Below are 13,516 nucleotides of genomic sequence, written 5' to 3' on the forward strand. Positions count from 1 at the left end.
AACTTAGGAAGGTAGCAGGTCTTGCCCATCAATAAGGCAAGCCTCCGTTCTTTCATAAATTGGGCAGGATGAGTGTTGGTAAGCTTTTTCCTAGACAGGACACATTCATTGATGCATTTTCTATTGTAATGTCTACAACCACGGACACAGTGGGATACACAGACATAGAAACACTCGCCTTGTCAAATGACTTTCTAGAAACAGACCATTCCAAACAAAAGAAACCGCTTTTCCTACCTATTCTCAGAACATGAGACAAAACCACAAACCCATACTCATTCCCATAAAGGCACCTCCTTCCCTCAAGTAGGTCTGTGACTATCTGGAGTCTCCTCTGCCTGGTTGGCCATAGTTTGTTCCCACGAAATTGCCTGTTTGTTCTCAAATCTGGACTCCTTGGCCCACTCTGTGAAGTTATCAGGAGCCAGTGGTAAGCCACTACCTGCTTTCTCAGGAAAGACCTCTCTTCAGAATTTTCCTGGCATTTGGCCATCCTCACATCTGTAGGTACCAAGAAAGACTGACTCTCTCCATGATAAATCCAAAACAAGTGAGACCTCTGTGACTGTTACTGGGCCTGGCTCTGGGTGCCTGGTTTCCGGGATCCCAAGTTCAGAGAGTTCCATCACCAAAGAAGTGAAGTTGGTCACTTCCCTCATGAACTGAATGAGCTCACAGCCTTGGCAACCACTTTGTCCTAACAATTTCTTCCTTGGGTCCCATGAGATGGAGGCTGCCCCTACTTCCCCTGACACTTTCACAAGTTTGAATGGTATATCAACCATAGGTACCAGGGGAAAGATCTCCACACAGGTCTGGTTTGGTCCATTTGCTCTACATTAAAAAGAGAGAGACTGATTCAGACACATTCCTTCATCCTGACCAGGTTGTTTGGCATGGAAAATGACTTTTGCTCTCTCGGGTCCTTCATAGCAGTCTACATCTTCTTCAGGGATTATTTCTGCATGGATCTTTGAGATACTCAGCAAGTGGAAGATCTCCTACATTCCTGTATTGTAAGACCAAGTCTGTCCCTGCACTGCTGTAAAGTTAGATTGAGGGAACAGTGAATGGTTAATAACATGTTCGATTTGGGTTAGGAATCATTCTGCAAGATGAATAATGGTATAGGGAACCTGTGATATATAGAATATATAGGTGAAATATAAGTATGGAAACAGAAATCTAGGGAAGATTTGAAGCCAAGTAGGCCATTGGGCCCTTGAGTGGGATACTTAGCTTTGAATTATATTCTGCACAGATGTCTCAGATAAATCGATATACAATGAAATAGGATCTTGTACCTTGGATGATGGAATAACAAGCAGAACATCCAGTCAAAAAAAGATAGTCCGTAGGATTAGCAAGATAGTAATTAGGTTTAGAAAGAAGAGTGAGTATAGAATTTGTACCAAAAGTTCTTTTATTTTAAAATTAATTTTTATTGTAGGTTGTTCAAAACATTACATAGTTTTTGATATATCATATTTCATACTTTGATTCAAGTGGGATATGAGCTCCCATTTTTACCCCATATACAGATTGCAGAATCACATCAGTTGCACAACCATTGATTTACATATTGCCATTCTGGTGTCTGTTGTATTCTGCTGCCTTTCCTATCCTCTACTATCCCCCCTCCCCCCTCCCCTTCCCTCTTCTCTCTCTACCCATCTCTACTGTAATTCATTTCTCCCCCTTATATGTTTCCTCCTTTCCCCTCACTTCCTCTTGTATGTAATTTTGTATAAACCTGAGGGTCTCCTTCTATTTACATGCAATTTCCCTTCTCGCTCCCTTTCCCTCCCACCTCTCATCCCTGTTTAATGTTAATGTTCTTCTCATACTCTTCATGCCTACTCTGTTCTTAGTTACTCTCCTTATATCAAAGAAGACATTTGACATTTGTTTTTAAAGGATTGGCTAGCTTCACTTAGCATAATCTGCTCTAATGCCATCCATTTCCCTCCAAATTCTATGATTTTGTCATTTCTAAACGCAGTGTAAAACTCCATTGTGTATAAATGCAACATTTTTTTATCCATTCGTCTATTGAAGGGCATATAGGTTGCTTCCACAGTATTGCTATTGTGAATTGTGCTGCAATGAACATGGATGTAGCAGTGTCCCTATAGTGTGCTCTTTTTAGGTCTTTAGGGAATAGACCGAGTAGGGGAATAGCTGGATCAAACGGTGGTTCCATTCCGAGCTTTCCAAGAAATCTCCATATTGCTTTCCAAATTGGCCGCAACAATTTGCAGTCCCACCAGCAATGTACAAGAGTACCCTTTTCCCCAAATCCTCGCCAGCACTTGTTGTTGTTTGACTTCCTAATGGCTGCCAATCTTACTGGAGTGAGATGGTATCTTAGGGTAGTTTTGATTTGCATTTCTCTGACTGCTAGAGATGGTGAGCATTTTTTCATATACTTGTTCATTGATTGTATGTCCTCCTCTGAGAAATTTCTGTTCAGGTCTTGGCCCATTTGTTCATTGGGTTATTTGTTATCTCATTGTCTAATTTTTTTAGTTCTTTGTATATTCTGGATATTAGGGCTCTGTCTGAAGTGTGAGGAGTAAAGATTTGTTCCCAGGACGTTGGCTCCCTATTTACCTCTCTTACTGTTTCTTTTGCTGAGAAAAAGCTTTTTAGTTTGAGTAAGTCCCATTTGTTGATTCTAGTTATTAACTGTTGTGCTGGGGGTGTCCTATTGAGGAATTTGGAGCCCGACCCCACAGTATGTAGATCATAGCCAACTTTTTCTTCTATCAGACGCCATTTCTCTGATTTGATATCAACTTCTGTGATCCACTTTGAGTTAACTTTTGTGCATGGCGAGAGAAAGAGATTCAGTTTCATTTTGTTGCATATGGATTTCCAGTTTTCCCAACACCATTTGTTGAAGATGCTATCCTTCCTCCATTGCATGCTTTAGCCCCTTTATCGAATATAAGGTAGTTGTACTTTTGTGGATTGGTTTCTGTGTCCTCTATTCTGTACCATTAGTCCACCCACCTGTTTTGGTACCAGTACCATGCTGTTTTTGTTACTATTGCTCTGTAGTATAGTTTGAAGTCTGGTATAGCTATACCGCCTGATTCACACTTCCTGCTTAGCATTGTTTTTGCTATTCTGGGTCTTTTATTTTTCCATATGAATTTTATGATTGCTTTTTCTATTTCTATAAAAAATGCCGTTGGGATTTTGATTGGCATTGCATTAAACCTATAGAGAACTTTTGGTAATATCGCCATTTTGATGATGTTAGTTCTGCCTATCCATGAACAGGGTATATTTTTCCATCTTCTAAGATCTTCTTCTATTTCTCTCTTTAAGGTTCTGTAGTTTTCATTGTATAAGTCTTTAACCTCTTTGGTTAGGTTGATTCCCAAGTATTTTATTTTTTTTTGAGGATATTGTAAATGGGGTGGTTGTCCTCATTTCCATTTCAGAGGATTTGTCCCTGATATACAGGAATGCCTTTGATTTATGCGTGTTGATTTTATATCCTGCCACTTTGCTGAATTCATTTATTAGCTCTAATAGTTTCTTTGTAGACCCTTTTGGGTCTGCTAGGTATAGAATCATGTCATCTGCAAATAGTGATAATTTGAGTTCTTCTTTTCCTATTTTTATGCCTTTAATTTCTTTCATCTGTCTAATTGCCCTGGCCAGTGATTCGAGAACTATGTTGAACAGAAGTGGTGAGAGAGGGCATCCCTTTCTTGTTCAAGATTTTAGAGGGAATACCTTCAGTTTTTCTCCATTCAGAATGATGCTAGCCTGAGGCTTAGCATAGATTGCTTTTACAATATTGAGTTATGTTCCTGTTATCCCTAGTTTTTCTAGAGTTTTGAACATAAAGGGATGCTGTACTTTGTCGAATGCTTTTTCTGCATCTATCGAGATGATCATATGGTTCTTATTTTTAAGGCTATTGATGTGGTGAATAACATTTGTTGATTTCCGTATATTGAAACAACCTTGCATCCCAGGGATAAATCCTACCTGATCATGGTGCACAATTTATTTGATATGTTTTTGTTTCCGTTTTGCCAGAAGTTTATTGAGGATTTTTGCATCTAGGTTCATTAGAGATATTGGTCTGTGGTTTTCTTTCTTTGAAGTGTCTTTGTCTGGTTTGGGAATCAGGGTGATGTTGGCCTCATAGAATGCATTTGGAAGTTCTCCCTCTTTTTCTATTTCCTGAAATAGCTTGAAAATTATTGGTATTAGTTCCTCTTTAAAGGTTTTGTAAAACTCTGCTGTATACCCTTCCGGTCCTGGCCTTTTCTTAGTTGGTAATCTTTTGATGGTTTCTTCTATTTCCTCAATTGATATTGGTCTGTTTAGGTTGTCAATATCCTCCTGACTCAATCTGAGCAAATCATATGACTTAAGAAATTTATTGATGCCTTCACTATCTTCTATTTTATTGGAGTATAAGGATTCAAAATAATTTCTGATAATCTTCTGTATTTCTGAAGTGTCTGTTGTGATATTGCCTTTTTCATCCCGTATGCTAGTAATTATAGTTCTCTCTCTTCTTCTCTTCCTTAGCGTGGCTAAGGGTCTGTCGATTTTATTTATTTTTTCAAAGAACCAACTTTTAGTTTTGTCAATTATTTCAATTGATTCTTTTGTTTCGATTTCATTAATTTCACCTCTGATTTTAATTATTTCTTGTCTTCTACTTCTTTTGCTGTTGTTTTGCTCTTCTTTTTCTAGGATTTTGAGTTGAAGAATTAGATCATTTATTTGTTGGTTTTTTCTTTTTTTAAGGAATGAACTCCAAGCAATAAATTTTCCTCTTAGAACTGCTTTCAATGTGTCCCATATATTCCAATATGTTGTGTCTGTGTTTTCATTTATCTCTATGAATTTTTTAATTTCCTCCTTGATGTCTTTATAACCCATTGATCATTCAGTAACCTATTGTTCATTCTCCATGTGATGCATGATTTTTCCTTCCTTCTTTTATAATTGATTTTCAATTTCATTCCATTATGATCAGATAAGATGCATGGTATTATCTCTACTCCTTTATATTGTCTAAGAGTTGCCCTGTGACATAATATATGATCTATTTTTGAGAAGGATCCATGTGCTGCTGAGAAAAAAGTGTAACTGCTTGATCTTGGGTGGTATATTCTATATATGTCAATTAAGTCTAGGTTATTAATTATGTTATTGAGTTCTATAGTTTCCTTATTCAACTTTTGTTTGGAAGATTTGTCCAGTGGTGAGAAAGGTGTGTAGAAATATGCCTTTAACTTGTTTCTTTTTTAAATAAGACTTTTTTTTGGGGGGGAAATCCAGTTTGAAATATAGCAATACTTTTTTGGCAAGGCAATAACCAAAATCTAAAACAGCATAAGCTACATGTCCAAATGTAAAAGACATTGAATAAACCACAATATTTTTTTTCTTTTTTTGGGGGGTGCATGACATACTGAACCCAAGATAGAATGTCTCAACATTTTGAAATTATAATTTAAACCTTAAGGCTAAAAGCTGAAAAACTGCTGAGTTCTTGTTAGATATTAAATGCACCTTTCCCTGTTTCCCCCAAATAAAATCAGAATTTATTATTTAATCACACCTCAAAGTTTGAGTTTTCTCTTGATACAAAGCAACCACTACATACACATTAAAATACTTATTTGTTAATTTAATAATTTTTCCCTGGCTCATCCAACGTGCAATGCACATGACTCCAAAGACTAAAATTTGGGGCTAGTGTACATGAACTGAAAAATCACAACTTCAAACTTCAAAATTAGTTCTTAAAATTATTTATAGGACACTCAGATTATTTTTATTTCTCAACAAGATGGTGCACTGTCATTTGATTATCAGTCTACCTCAGCACAAAAAAATTACAGATGCCAATTTGAGGGACTAAAAAAATTCAAAAGTACTAGATTTAACAGCTCAGTAAGATAATTACAAACAAGTTTGTTTACACTCTGCTGAAAACCTCTGAATGGTCTCAGCACCTAACAAAATCTACCAGGCTCCAAGGACCATGTCATGTTAAATGATGTCACCACTTTTTAAAAGGAGCCAATTACTTTAGCTAAGTCATTCAGAGCCCAAAATCTGAAGAATGACCAAAATCAAATCTTTATTTTTATAACTGTATAAATGTGATCCAAATGTGTCCACCACTCGTTTTTCCAAAAGAAACATGCTATAAATAAGCAAACTACATTTGCTCACTGATGTGTGTATGGACTTCCTAGATGTCTCATTGGGCTAATTACAGACCACTCACAGTAATATATTTTTAGTATTAAAGTGTAGCATGATGTTAAGCCATTTTAGCTTTTACACATACATGTTGCAATTCTGGCTGATAATGGAGAAAAATTTGCAGCATTACACTGTTAAGCTAGGTTGCATCCATTCTTTTAAATGGCGTCAATATCAATGTCATCATCTTTGTTGTCAGACTTCACAGTTTCAACTTTCGATACACTGGCAGTCTTTGAGTACACCACCTCAATGTTCTCATCTTCATCTTCTTCACCACCAGAAGATTCTTCCTCTGCTTCCTTCAACCACTTTATAAATGGTTCTGCTTTGAAACGAATCTCTTTGGCAAGTTCTTTTGATACATATTTCTTAGAGGCCTTTTCCGACAAGCTGATGATGACCTCCTCTTCTAAAAGGTCTGCGTCATACATTTCCTTCAAGATATGCGGAATCTTAGAGAGGAGCTGAGCTTGATGCATTGCCACCACACACTCCAAACCATGAAGAAGGTATGGTTGAGCTTTTTTGTTATTGTGACAAAATCATAAGAAATGGCACCTGTATTTCTTAATCTGTTCTCTAATTTTCTCATTAAAAAGAACTTCAGTTAGAACAAGAGGGCCCATGGCTTTTACATCCAGCCTTTCTGCTTCTGCGACAATTTCTTTGTCTGATGAGTCAATGATACCCTCTTCTTTTTTTTCTTTACAAAATCAAACAGAATATTTACACGATCTTCTACAGTTCTTTCCAAATCATCACTGAGTGTCAGAACTTTTGCGTGGTCACTAATTTCATCCATTCTACGCCTCTGAGCTTCTTCAGTTGAATCCTCTCCCCAATCATCATCCTACTATTCTTCCACAACATGTGGAGGAGGACTGATTTCATTTGGTGGTGGTGGTGGTGGTGTCTCACTGCTGGATACAGAATCATTTTCCTTGTCTTTGCCATTTCTATTTTTCTTTTCCTTTTCTTTCTTTCCTGGACCACTGTCACTATTCTCAGGTGGGTTTTTGAGAATAAATGTGCAGAGTTTATGATGTGTGTCAAGCATGCCTCGGTAGCCACAGGCTTTACAAGAATTACCTATTGTTTGCTTCTTTGGATTGACATGCAGTTCTGTTTCTGGATTCTCACACTCAGGACAGAGAACAAATTTTTTAATGAATCCATCCAACATGTCTTGCAGCTTATTCGCCTCATGAGATCCATTGACAATGTAACGGTCATTCCTAACATCAAACTGGGTCTGTGCTCCCAGCTCACAACCAAAATATTTGGTGGGATACGTTGGAGGCCGATTAAGCGCCTTTGCAACGTCAACCATGTGGACTATAACTGTCTTGATTCCATTTCCTTTGCCCTCAACCTTGGCAATCAGACGGGGCATCTTGTAGTGATAGAACTGGTCTGACACGCTGCGGTTGACGTTGACAAAGATTTTGGCTTATTAGTGGCTTTATCAATAAGATGAAGAGATCTTTGATTGCAACTTTTTGGTATCTTCTGTCTGGAGAAAAAGGGATGACATAAACGACTGCAAGAGTTCTCGGTCTCTGACATGAAAAAATTTTCACCTCTGAGGATGTAAGCTCCTTGCTTGTACGCTATGTTTCCCCAATACAGCTACCAATGGCTGCGCAACAGCTCATTTTCGTCAAATAAAGACATAAACCCAACGCGGCTCACCCGGGACTGGAAGGAAGAGGCGCTGGATACCGGGTCCGGAGCGGCAGGGCGGGCGAGCGGAGGGCGGCCGGGCAGGTGCCGCTGCCGAGCAGCGGGAAGGGCTGTCCCAGCGACGTCCGCGTCCACACCGGCAGCGTCGAGCCTGGCGACCTCTGGAATGTTCTCACTCTGACTACCAAAAGTTCTTTACAAATAGGTTTTCGGGTAGAGAGTGAATGTAAATGTCAGCACATGTGAAGAGTCAGTCACAATGATGAATTGTGGAAAATATGTAGGAAAGCAGATATAAATAGAGACATTAGGAAATCAGCAAAAGTATAAAGTGTGTAATTTGTTTGCTATTTTCAAACGGGTTGAGTTTGAATGTATAATCTTAGGAAGAAACAAATATGTTGTCACAAATTGCATTGATCTTTGAGAGCATTAGGTAACCAGGACATGGATGTTTTCATTAATCCATGCTCACTTTCCATTTAGGCTTTGGTAAAATCATAAGTGTGACCTTTGCATTTTGTATCCAGAATATTATTGTGAAAATGTATATGTAGATAAGGTGACATGAGTATTTCTTTCACCATTTCTGTAGCAATGTTTTGTAGACGTATAAATTAGTATTCTGGGTACAAATAGGTGTACCCTGTGTCTATGAATATGCAGATAATGCATGAATAGTTCATACTTTGTGTAAATAATATAACTGGTTCCACTTAAAATAATGCATTGAATTGATATCTGAAAACATAAAAGAAATCTCATATTGATATACAATCATTCATACCAACCACTTATAATGGTAATATTAGGGTTATGGTTTATCCTGAAAGGTGTGTGAGTTTTGCTTCAAAAGTGATTATGCAAAGCAAAAATAATGTGTTTGGAAAGAAGTTTCATGAAAAGAATAGTCAAAAAACCTGGAGGTATACATGTGTTCTGAAGCAGGAAGTGATTGAACGTGAAACACATGCCTATAAATTTGCAAAATATTGGATGAAATATATATTGTATGATGTGCATTAACTGCAGAAATAGTAATGTACCAGTGTTGAATAAAAATGAACATCAAAATACACATCATGTCCCATAGAAATCTACTTGATTGATGTTAATCTGGGTCAGTTACTGTAGAATTTTTAGGATATTTATGCACCATTCACTGAAGTTAGTTTTCAGTACTAGGAAAAAAAATATGTATTTCAGGTGGATGAATATTTCTGAGAATAATCTTGTGAAAATTTGATTATAAATCCACATAAATCATAAAACATTTTAAACACAAAACACACACGGACATTAAAATGTAGCATAGTATATGCCAATTTAAATTCATCTTGAAATATATATCATCCACTGATCCAAAACTATTTATTTAATGAACTTGGATTTATGTATAATGTTGTTCAGCTAGGAAGCTCCCCAAATAGATTGAATTTACTGTTCCAACAGTGTTTAGGAGGAGTGATCTTCTAAATGTGTATGCAAATATGTGCTACACAAAAATCTTTCCACTCTCATCCAGGACAATGCCTTGATATTACCTTCACCCCAAGTAAGACGCAATTGGAGGAGAAGAGTTCAAAAATCTGTGAATACATATCTGGAATGTAAAATGCCCTCAGGAGTTCAAAACCTTGCAGGTTGCAGAGGAGTTTCCAAAAGTAAGGGACAGGCTTGATAGACCCAACCTGATCTTTTATTAAAATTGGGTGCCATCTTGCCAGAAAGCTGTGAAAAGATAATTTTGGCTTTACTATAAATTACTGCAAATTCTGAACCTGCTTGGAATGCCTGCCCGTGCCTTGAACTCATCCATGCCTGGCTCTCTGACCAGATAACAGCGCTCTCTGAAACATTAGTGACACCTCATAAATATTTTCCTTCCCAGTCCAGACAACGACCCTCTCTGAGGCTCTAATGGTCCTCATAATTTCTGATGTTGGGGCCAGCAAAAAAAATGTAAACTACCATTAGTGTGATGTTTTCAAAGTTCTGTTATCTGTAAGCCCTTTTTGTGTAACTTTCTGGGCTATATAGCTGTGCTGCAGGAAAGGTGGTGTTGCTGTCTTGTTCCCGCCATTTTGGGATGGAGAGGCAGCCCAGCCGGTTTTAATAATAAGCTTGCCTTAATTTGATTTTAATTGGAGTCAGTGGTCTTTTCTTGTGTCCTGGTCTAACATTTTGTATTTCCCCTGTGAGATGACGCTTCCCGACCCGATCACAAGACCAGACAACTGAAAATTCTGAAGCTGGCCTTCCCTCCAGGGCACCGGGCTGGAGAGCCACTCTAGGGGGTGCACAACTTGAGATGTTACAAGGCCTTGGGGTGAGCCTTCAGTCTGGGGAGCACTGCAGTGAACCACCGCACTAAAACTATTAGCAAGCTCCTGGTAGAGGAGGCCTCCATAGGTAAGTGACGCCTTTATAACATCTTATATCTGGTTAAGGGAGATCTTTTCTGATGACAGAGAGGTGGCCTGGGAAGGCTCACATTCAATCCTGTCCAGGACAGTAATGACAATCGTTCTATCCTCTGTTCTGTTCTGTAGGGAATTCCTCTGGAAGGGTAGAGAGGTGCGAGGGGTACGCAGGCGCTCCTACCCCGGAGCTTTAGCAAGACGTTGCATTGCTCCTCTGTTTTTCTGTTTCTTCACTGAGTTTCTGTTTCTTTGTGTTTTGTTCTGTGTTCTATATGTTTTTTGTTTGTTTGTTTTTGTGCGTTTTTTTGTGTGATTTCTGAGGTAAAATCTTAAGGATATTGGACGTGAAAATGGGTAAAAAAGCAAGTAAGCCTGAAACCCCTTTGGACTGTGTTTTAAGGAACTGCGATGAACTTTACCACCCTTTGTTAAGCAAGATGAGAGAAGCCCCTAGCTGGCTGCCTGGAGCACACCCACTCCAGATGGCAATGCCTCCTGGGGAACGAAGAACTGAGTATATCCCAGGTTAACAAGTGAAACTCCTTAAAAACCCCTGGTGCCTCCAGATCAAGAGAGTCACAACCTTTGGGCAGAGTCCCCTTGTTTTTCCTTTGTTAGCAAAGCAATAAAACTCCCATTTTATTTTTCTCAAAACCCTGTCCTCATTATTAAATTGGCTTTAATTGGCTTCAAGTTCAGGAACCGAACTTTATGTTAAAAATTTTGATACCCCCCCCGTCCCAGAACTTTTTAAGAGCTGACTACTGAAATGTTAGGAGATGGAGCATGCTTGGGGTGGAACCAAAACAGAAGAGCTAATCCTGTAAGTAAAAGGAGGGACTGAGGGACTCCCAACATCTGCCAAAGCCCTGTTGCTTCACCGAATTCCCTCCTTCGTCCCCTGCACTGTAAGGATTATGCCACCTCTGTCCTCTTAAAAAAGAGAAAAAAAAAGGGGGACACTAAATGCAGTAAAGTCACCATGGAGACCCTTGGTTTTACATTTCAGGTTGCCCCTCTGTGAAAACATCTGGTCCCCTTGTGGGGACATCTTTGGTGCCACTGGTGTAGGAGATTTTTCTCTTATCTGCTCTGTTGTAAAGGCTTCTGTCTGTCAGACATAGTCTGGATTTCCTTTGTTTCTGTCTTGTGGCTTTTTTCTGGCCCTTTAAGACATGTGAAATAATGTGTTGATATTATAAATTGTTTTTTGAGAATGATCTTAGCTGAATGTGTGTCTAAATGATGATGTTTCATTGTAACAATCTAGTATCTGAATGGGTTTTTGAAGCATTGCACAATCTTGCAGTTAAAAGTCGGGTTTAGGTAATTGTTTAGTTTATGATTTCAGATAATTCATGCCAAGAACTTAAATACTTAGGATGGAAAACTAAAGAACTGTACTTCCAAGTTGGCAAGTAACTTCCCAATCATTCAGTCTTTTTTTCACGAATTTTGAATTGGGTAACCTGGGAAAATGTCACTGTGTGTGCCAGTGCATTAATTTGGACAAGGATACTGAATCATAGTATGGTATCTGTTGACAAAACAACTTGTAATGATATAAAATTTTGTGAATGGTATTTTAAACTTGTATCATAATTTTCAACATCCTAACCAGAAAATTATGGTTAAAATGCCTTAGGTCTGAGGTGTCTGCTCAGAATAGCCATTTTTTCCTGCTCCTTCCAGACCTCAGCCAGGACTTATTTTCAAATGCAAATGAAAGAAGCCTGTAAACTCAAAAGAAGACTGATATGAGGCCTAAGGGGAAAAAAGGTATATTGTGTGGTATTTACTAATCGCTGGCCAGTCATTTTATCTAGGACTCATTATTTTTTCCATAGATTCTTTATTTATTTTTTGAGCTCATGATTTTGATCCTACAGACCTAGGTTAATGTTTTTCTGATCAGTTCTATCTTTGACCAACTGTGGAATTTTTAAAACATTGCAATGGAGATTTCACCTGTTAAAAGCTACAAGGCCTGCACTATTATTATGTGTGCACACTTTTGTTATGTGTTGCATGTCTATATATATACATATGTCCATATATCATATATATGATACACAAATTAACATATATAATAAACACTTATATTAAAAAATCACTCGTAAAAACAATTTTAAAAAGTGGATCCAAAGATCTTTAATTCACGTGATTTAAATGTTTCAATTATAAATCGGATAACAGATAAATATAAATTTCTTTAAATTTAAGCTTACAAGTTTTTCTAGGTGTTCAAAAATCTAATAAAATATTAATGTCTACAAATGGTCTTATATGCCTTTGTTCTAGGACTTTCCCTTCAACCAATAAATATGGTTTACACTGTTCAGTACATTTTTCTAATATTTTGATAAATAAGTAAAGTAAATTTGATATGGGATTACTCATTCATGAGTACTTTTGTTTGATATCAGATTGATATACTAAGGTCTGTATAAGTACGCATTATATCAAGCTGGTGTTCTGAAGCTGTATGGTAAATAAAATATATGTTGGGGATTTATTTACCTGTTATCAATAAGATATGTAAAGTTTTATGTTACTTTTTACATTGTGGAACAATTTAAATATATTTTTAAGTTAATGATACCCTAATCTATGTAAAGGTTAAAAACTTCCAGCCGTTCTTTAATTCATGTTTTAAATGTGATATCATATGGTGTTAGCTAATGTTCATGTGACCTCAAACAATTTATGTAAACTTTGTAAAATGATATTTAAAAAACAAAGATCAGCTTTAGCACTAAAACACTTAAGATTTATAAAGAGCCCTGCCTTGCCTGAGATAAGGCTCTGTGTCCCATCTTACTACATGTGAGAATGACTACGAAAGCAGTAGGTCAGATTTATTTCATTTAAAGTTATGTTCAAAAGTTTTTTTTTTTTTCTGTCAAGATTAATAGGATCTCAAAAAGGGGATATAATGTATAACTCACCCAAAAAATTCAGGGTAGCTATTACATTAACTAAGTATTTTTACTCTTGTTAAAAAATTTTATTTTGTAATTTCCTTATAAGTGATCTAATGATTTCCTGTTGGTGTTTTACAGAAGTGTTGCTTTGAGAACAGAACATGGGTTAATTTAAGATAATAAGTCATCACCTACAAGACAGACAGAATAATAAGATCGCAATTAATA

General features: G+C 37.3%; 1 pseudogene; it reads right to left on the minus strand.

Moving 5' to 3' along the window:
* Window positions 1-6,358: 6,358 nt before the first annotated feature.
* LOC143387555 (eukaryotic translation initiation factor 5 pseudogene) overlaps window positions 6,359-13,516 on the minus strand; it is a 31,844-nt pseudogene continuing 24,686 nt past the window's right edge.

Source organism: Callospermophilus lateralis, unplaced genomic scaffold (assembly GCF_048772815.1).
Source record: "Callospermophilus lateralis isolate mCalLat2 unplaced genomic scaffold, mCalLat2.hap1 Scaffold_614, whole genome shotgun sequence".
Lineage (NCBI taxonomy): Eukaryota > Metazoa > Chordata > Mammalia > Rodentia > Sciuridae > Callospermophilus > Callospermophilus lateralis.